This window comes from Primulina huaijiensis, chromosome 13 (assembly GCF_012295235.1).
Source record: "Primulina huaijiensis isolate GDHJ02 chromosome 13, ASM1229523v2, whole genome shotgun sequence".
NCBI lineage: Eukaryota > Viridiplantae > Streptophyta > Magnoliopsida > Lamiales > Gesneriaceae > Primulina > Primulina huaijiensis.
In genome coordinates this window covers 16,843,020-16,849,817 of record NC_133318.1, presented here as the reverse complement: position 1 = coordinate 16,849,817, position 6,798 = coordinate 16,843,020, and the positions used below count along the sequence as shown (strand labels likewise).

The 6,798-nt window shown below is 37.3% G+C and overlaps 1 pseudogene; it reads left to right on the top strand.

Annotated features, from left to right (window-relative positions):
* Positions 1-474: 474 nt before the first annotated feature.
* On the top strand, positions 475-5,028 carry LOC140991736 (transcription factor TGA2.3-like; annotated as a pseudogene).
* Positions 5,029-6,798: the final 1,770 nt, after the last annotated feature.

Sequence of the window (6,798 nt, the reverse complement as noted above, 5' to 3'; positions counted from 1 at the left end):
TAAAAATAAATTAATTTTAATATACTGATATATAATCCATTCTAATTCACATCAAGGGTAAATTGGTCATTTGGACGAAGACACCTTTACTTGTTGAGTGTGGTTTTAGGCGGCGGAGGAAAAAGGGCAACAAGTCAGTAATCAGTATTGTTGCTTCCTTCAGACTCGGATCTCATTAATTTACTAAAAAATCCCCCGATGCTCCAAAATTCCAGGAGTACCCANGGGGGGGGTAGTGTAATATTCCATTATGGCTTGAAAAGTGTATGGACAAAAGGAAGATGCTCTCAAAAGTGGAAAAATGCTTGAGATGAAAAATGACGCATTGCTTGGAACAATCTGAACGTCACGTCTCCAAATAATACGTAAATAAATTTTTTTCAAAAAAATAATCTTAAAGACCCTTGAATATTGTGCTTGAGAAGAAAGTCTTCTTGGTGCGGGAGAAATTTCCAGATAAAAAGGGTAAATTTTGGAATTTTTTTAATCGGATTCTATATTTAGAGCAATCCAATGGGCTTTTCATTAAGTTCTTGGTAGTTGAAAAGATCAAATTTTTTGTCTTTTTACGTCCAGAATATTTGATCTTAGACTGCCTGAAAATAGCAGTTGTAAGCATCAGTCTCGGTGTCCTTGTTATTTTTGAGAATCTTTTCGAGGTTTTGCGAGAAGGGTTTACACTCTGCACTCCGCAGGGTTGTGTTTATGGCGACTTTGGTGCATTTGGAAAGTTTGATTTGATTTTACGTGTTTGATTTGTGTACTGAATGGGATTTGGTCTTTGTGCTGATTTTACTGTCGGCTTTCAAATATTCACAACTTTCTTGGCCGAAAAAGATTGGAGATTGTCACCTTGTTTTTCGGGTTTGAGAAATTGAGGAGGTGGGTGATGATTTATGGCTGGTACAACGATAAAAATTGGTGCAGAGGATAATAATAATAATAATAGAAGAAGTGCCACTTCTGTGATGCCAAGCTTCTTCTCTCAGACGCCAGTTTCAAATCCCATGTAATATTTCTCTGTTGTATTCCCTCTCTCTCTCTCTCTAACTGTTGGTCCGTATTCAGGCGAATATGTGATTCTGTGCGACAAGTTCTTGCCTATCCTTTATTGGAAATCATCGTTGTATAATTTGCACTTATTAGGAAAAAGTATAAGGTTTAGGCGGGAGAAAATATGTTTTTCCGTGGATCGAATATGAAAACCGTTTATTTGTGACAGTACCCCCCTTTTTAAACAGACCATCAGTTTGAGTTCGACTGAACTGTGCATGCTTTGAATCCAATATTTGATCTAATTTGGTTGAAAATTTTCAAGATTGGACAAATCTTCAATTCTTGTACATTTGTAATAATAGAATAATAACCAAGTAGTTCATCCGGCTGATGTACTATTGAATTGAGTTAAAAAGTTGTTGAAAAGGGGAAAAGGAGTTACAAGGATGTAGTTTTAGTTGTATTTTGTCCATTATTATTGAAACATTTAATGCTAGCTGTGCTTATATTGAATTTCATGTATGATTGTTGGTCACGCCAAGCTTTTGTTGTGCTTGTACCAGCATTTACTTGTTGGAGTTGGTTCAGTAACAAATACAGTTCAAGAAACCTAAAGGAGGTCCAGATCCATGTAAAAAGTAAAACTAGAAAGAAGCTAATTGTGATGACGTTCTTTTTTAGGCTATTAGTCCAAAAGAAGAGCCTAAATGAACTTACTAATCATTCTCATTGTTTCTCAGAGAACTAGTGCCCGTGCCCGATTGTGGCATTTTTCATGCTTATGATGTATGAAAGGTCTTTTTTTGAATTCCCTATGTTTGTGTTTGAGTTCATTAGCTTACGAGAAGTGTACCTTGTGGATTGCAGGGGTACAGAAGCTAATGCAACACAATCTTAACGACTTTTAGATTATGGGGTCCTTGAGCGATATTTGGGATTTCGTGTCGGAGATTCCAGTGGTATCAGCCAAAGTAAGTCTGATGAATTTAGTTGTCTTTGTAGTTTCTTATTTGGTTTTTGTCAAGTTTGCTCAGTTTTATTTGGATCACAATTCTTGTTTCCAAACTTATACGCTGTGCATTTGTTACTTTTAAAACATGGAAGTTCGTTGAGCCTTTAGCTATGGGAAAGTTGAAGGTGCCATTATTAAGTTATAGATTCGAAGTTGTTCAAAATTTTAATCTGTAATCTGGATTCACTGACAAGCAGAACGTAAGCTCACAAACATTTTCTCAATGCCATATCTGTAAATCAGGGCTTTTTTTTAAAGAAGCAAACAGAGCCTTATGTTTGGACGTAACAGGGAAATTGTGCATTTAAGTGGTTTTTTGAAGTAAAGCCAATCAAAAGCCACTTTTTTCGAAAAATGCAGTTTTAAAAAATAATTTTTTAAAAAATCCAAATGTTTTTCTGTTGTCAGAAATTTGTCTTTCATCCAAGCAAGTTGTTTTATTGTTAGGTCCGAGATTTACTTCGACTGTGGATGGCCGACTATCAGGCTCTGATCTCCATTCTCAAGCATTCAATATGGTAAGTATCACTTACCTAAGGGCTTTGTTCAATTGCTTTATTATTCATGGAATTGATTGTTATGTCGAATGTCTAGACTCATCCTTTAACCAGCACGCTTCTCCCTGGATCTCAAGCAATGCAATTTCATAAGTCGCTGGCACCAATGCTGAATATAGTTTCTGCATCTAGTGCTCGGCATGAGAACTGGGGAGATTCCAACATGGCTGATTCCAGCTCCCACACGGATACTTCGACAGACGTGGAACCTGGGGATAAAAATCTACAGGTGGGTTGTCTTTAAACAATGTCCCAGTTAAGGTGCCTGAAATTTGAGTTTATTGGTGCATGTTCATTAATTTCTTTACTCTGCATTTGTGATTGCACATTCATGCTTGTGGTGCAGTTTGAAATGTGTCAAACTGCAGCTGTGGTGATCTCCGATTACACCGATAAGTCAGAAGAAAGAACCCAAGATCAAAAGGTGTTCCGTTTTTGCACAAGTTTTTATTTTAGCAAGTGCATGGTAACTTCCTTATATTCTTGTGAAATTCTCTAATGTTCAGACACAGCGAAGGCTTGCACAAAATCGTGAAGCTGCAAGAAAAAGCAGATTGAGGAAGAAAGTGCGTTTGTAATTTTAGCTCGTTCTTGGTATTTCATCACTTAAGAATCGAGGTATAATTGTGGAAATCCTAGATCAATGAAGTTATAATTTTTATGGGTTCTAGGCATATGTTCAGCAGCTGGAGAATAGTCGTCTGAAGTTAACACAACTAGAGCAGGAAGTGCAGCGAGCACGGCACCAGGGTGTGTTTATTGCAAGCACAGCAGATCAATCTCATACGGGGAGTGCCAATGGTAGGATTCTTTGGGCTAACTTACACAAATACCCACTGAAGAAGATCAACACATTAAAAGCTTCCTACGACAGGGAGGGTGTAAATGTAATATTAGCTGGTTCTCATCGACTAATCAAAACCAAATCTGAACGTGTCTTATTTTCCAGGGGCGCTGGCATTTGATGCAGAATATGCACGGTGGATGGAAGAGCAGAATCGGCACATAAATGAGCTGCGGACTGCAGTCAATTCGCACACAAATGATGCAGAGCTTCGTAATATTGTCAACAATGTGATCACACACTTTAACGACGTTTTCAGGCTGCAAGGTAACGCTGCCAAGGCAGATGTATTTCACATCTTATTAGGAATGTGGAAGACGCCAGCCGAAAGGTGTTTTCTGTGGATTGGTGGATTCCGTCCATCAGAACTCCTCAAGGTATATTAAATTTTGACGCCAACAAAATTATGATCGATGCAATGAAATAGGATATTATTATGTGGAAACAAAATCGTGAACGATGATAACGTTCAGGTTTTGATACTGGTTTGTGATGTGATGTTGCAGCTTCTTGTGAACCAACTCGAGCCACTAACAGAGCAGCAATTGACTGGTATATTCAATTTGCAGCAATCTTCTCATCAAGCCGAAGATGCTCTTTCACAAGGTATGGATGCATTGCAGCAATCTATAGTCGAGACGTTGGCCACTGGTTCCTCTGGATCCCAAGGTTCGTCTGGAAACGTCGCTAATTACATGGGACAGATGGCGATGGCCATGGGAAAGTTGGGAAGTCTCGAAGGTTTTATTCGACAGGTAATATATCTTCCCCATTATTATATGCACATTCTTGGGATATCCGACGGTATCATGTCTATGTAATATACCAAATGCCAAAGTTCGTTCATTGCGTCAAGTAGGAGGGTAATTAGTTCTACCCAATCATCCCTCTACCAACAAAAACTCAATGTATCGAACAAGCAAAGATGCTCCAACACAAACTGTTTGTATCGAATGCCTACCATGGTGCGGAAAATAATAGGATGAGGTAATTATGTCACTCAATGTTTTTGAACTACGTAGGAGCCGAAGCTGAGCCATTCGATCATTGTGTCACATGGCCGGGCGGCCACCTAGGACAGTGAGAAACAATGGTTGCTACACAATGTATCCTCGTACAACATTTTATTTCTACCGACGACGGATCTTATTTCTAACCATTGTGTTTGTTTCTACATTTTTAGGCTGACAACCTGCGGCAGCAAACTCTACAACAAATGCATCGTGTACTAACAACCAAACAATCAGCCCGCGCACTTCTCTTAATAAATGACTATTTTTCGAGGCTCCGTGCCCTCAGTTCTCTTTGGCTCGCTAGGCCACAAGAATGATAGTCTCCCCTTGACGACAGAATGTCGTTGGCACGTTAAAGGAGATCAAAAGGGTAAAACACCCGGCTAGAATTACGACTCCATGGTAGCTGGCGAGGGATATCGATAGGCGGATGCTTTGTAAAATATGGTTTAAGATCGTTGCGATGCATAGTTTCTTCGGTCACGTCAAATTACTGGTTAGGTGGTGTATTCTGATTCTAAAGTTTGTAGAACAAGAAGCAATTATAGTTATTTAGGAGGAAGATTAGGTGACATGTTATAAAGAAACTTGAATAATTCAAAATAATGCTCTGGTTATACTATGTTTTTATACATATAATTTACATTGATTTCATCTATATATATATAAATATATATATATGAAATCAATGTAAATTATTATATATATATAGATGAAATCAATGTAAATTATATGTATAAAAACATAGTATAACCAGAAAACGAACAAGAAATAAATTACGATGTGTATCAGAAGTTAGTGTTGTGTTTGGGTGTTGTCAACACCAGCACACAACATGCAGCGAAAATTAATTATTAACACGTAAATATACAACTAAGTTGCCACATATGTAAATATGCACAAGTACGAATACTTGAGCCACGTTTCAGGGCAAAAATTCACTAAAAAAATATGTAAATCGTTTACACAAAACAATACTAGTGAGATTAACAAAATCAAATTGCTTGACACTCCAAGGTATTAAAATACATCAAAAACTCAACTAAATACTAGATGCATAAAACAAAAGGCGTATTGCTTAAAATCAAACGAAATCACTATTCACCCAATACTTCATGCGGTGTTGTTCTTCGAGTGTCGTCAACATCAATCAGAAATACGGTAAGTATGTGAATCAATCACACAAATTCTTCACACGAGAATCAACTCTGAACTCTGTATATGCTCAGAAAGACTCTAGCAGCTGCACACATCTCTTCTCCGAATATTTCGTATATATAATTCCTCATATCTTGACATAATTATATTCCCATAAAAATCAATCCTACAAACATGAAAACAAGTAGACTTGTGCTTGACCCGCCCCGCTATAAAATTGAGCGGGTTGGGTTGATAAAATAGCAGACCGTTTGGAGGCGGGCCAAACGGGCCAAGATGGGGCAGGTCTAAACGGGACAGGCTGGCCCTCCAAATTATGGTAGAATTTTATATTTTTAAGTTTTATATAAAAATTGGAATAAGTCTCGTGCGTCTCCATCACTCTCTTATCTTATTTCTTCTTTATTTTTCTCCTGCGCCTCGTCTCCATCATTCACTCTGGTAAAATCTAGTGCTAATATAGAAGATCAAGATTGAATGGACTTTAATGAGAATTGACTTTATAGTATTTGTTTAATTTCTTCATGTTGATTTAAGCAATATACATTTTATGGATTATGTTGTATGTTTTCTTAATTTCTTATTTAAATGTTTTTAAGTATTTTATTAAATTATTTGACTGAAATATATTTTTATTCTATGTTTACTGTGATACTGTTTAGTATTTTTTTTTAAAAAAAATAAGCGGATCGGCCCGCCTAACCCGCGACCCAAGGTGGGTTGGGCTGGGTTGACCATTTAAAGGCCCGCCAAAATGACGGGCTGGCCCGCCCCGCCTAATAGCATGTTGCGACGGGTGGCGGGCTGGCCCGCCCTGACAGGCCGTTTTAACATGTCTAGAAACAAGAGTTTAATATGAATAAAGCTCTATTCAAATCTAAGATAATTTATCTAGGGATAAATACTAAAAATAAATTATGTAGGATAAATATCAAGATTAGATTAGGTCAAACAAGTCTAGAAATACAAAAAACTTATTTTTCATATTATATAAAGGCAAAAACTTGTGTGAGACGGTCTCACGGGTCGTATTTTGTGAGACAGATCTCGTATTTGGGTCATCCATGAAAAAATATTACTTTTTATGCTATGAGTATTACTTTTTATTGTGAATATCGGTAGGGTTGACACGTCTTACAGATAAAGATCCGTGAGACCGTCTCACAAGAGATCTACTCTTATATAAAAGACAAAATTAATTAGGAATAAAATATTCAT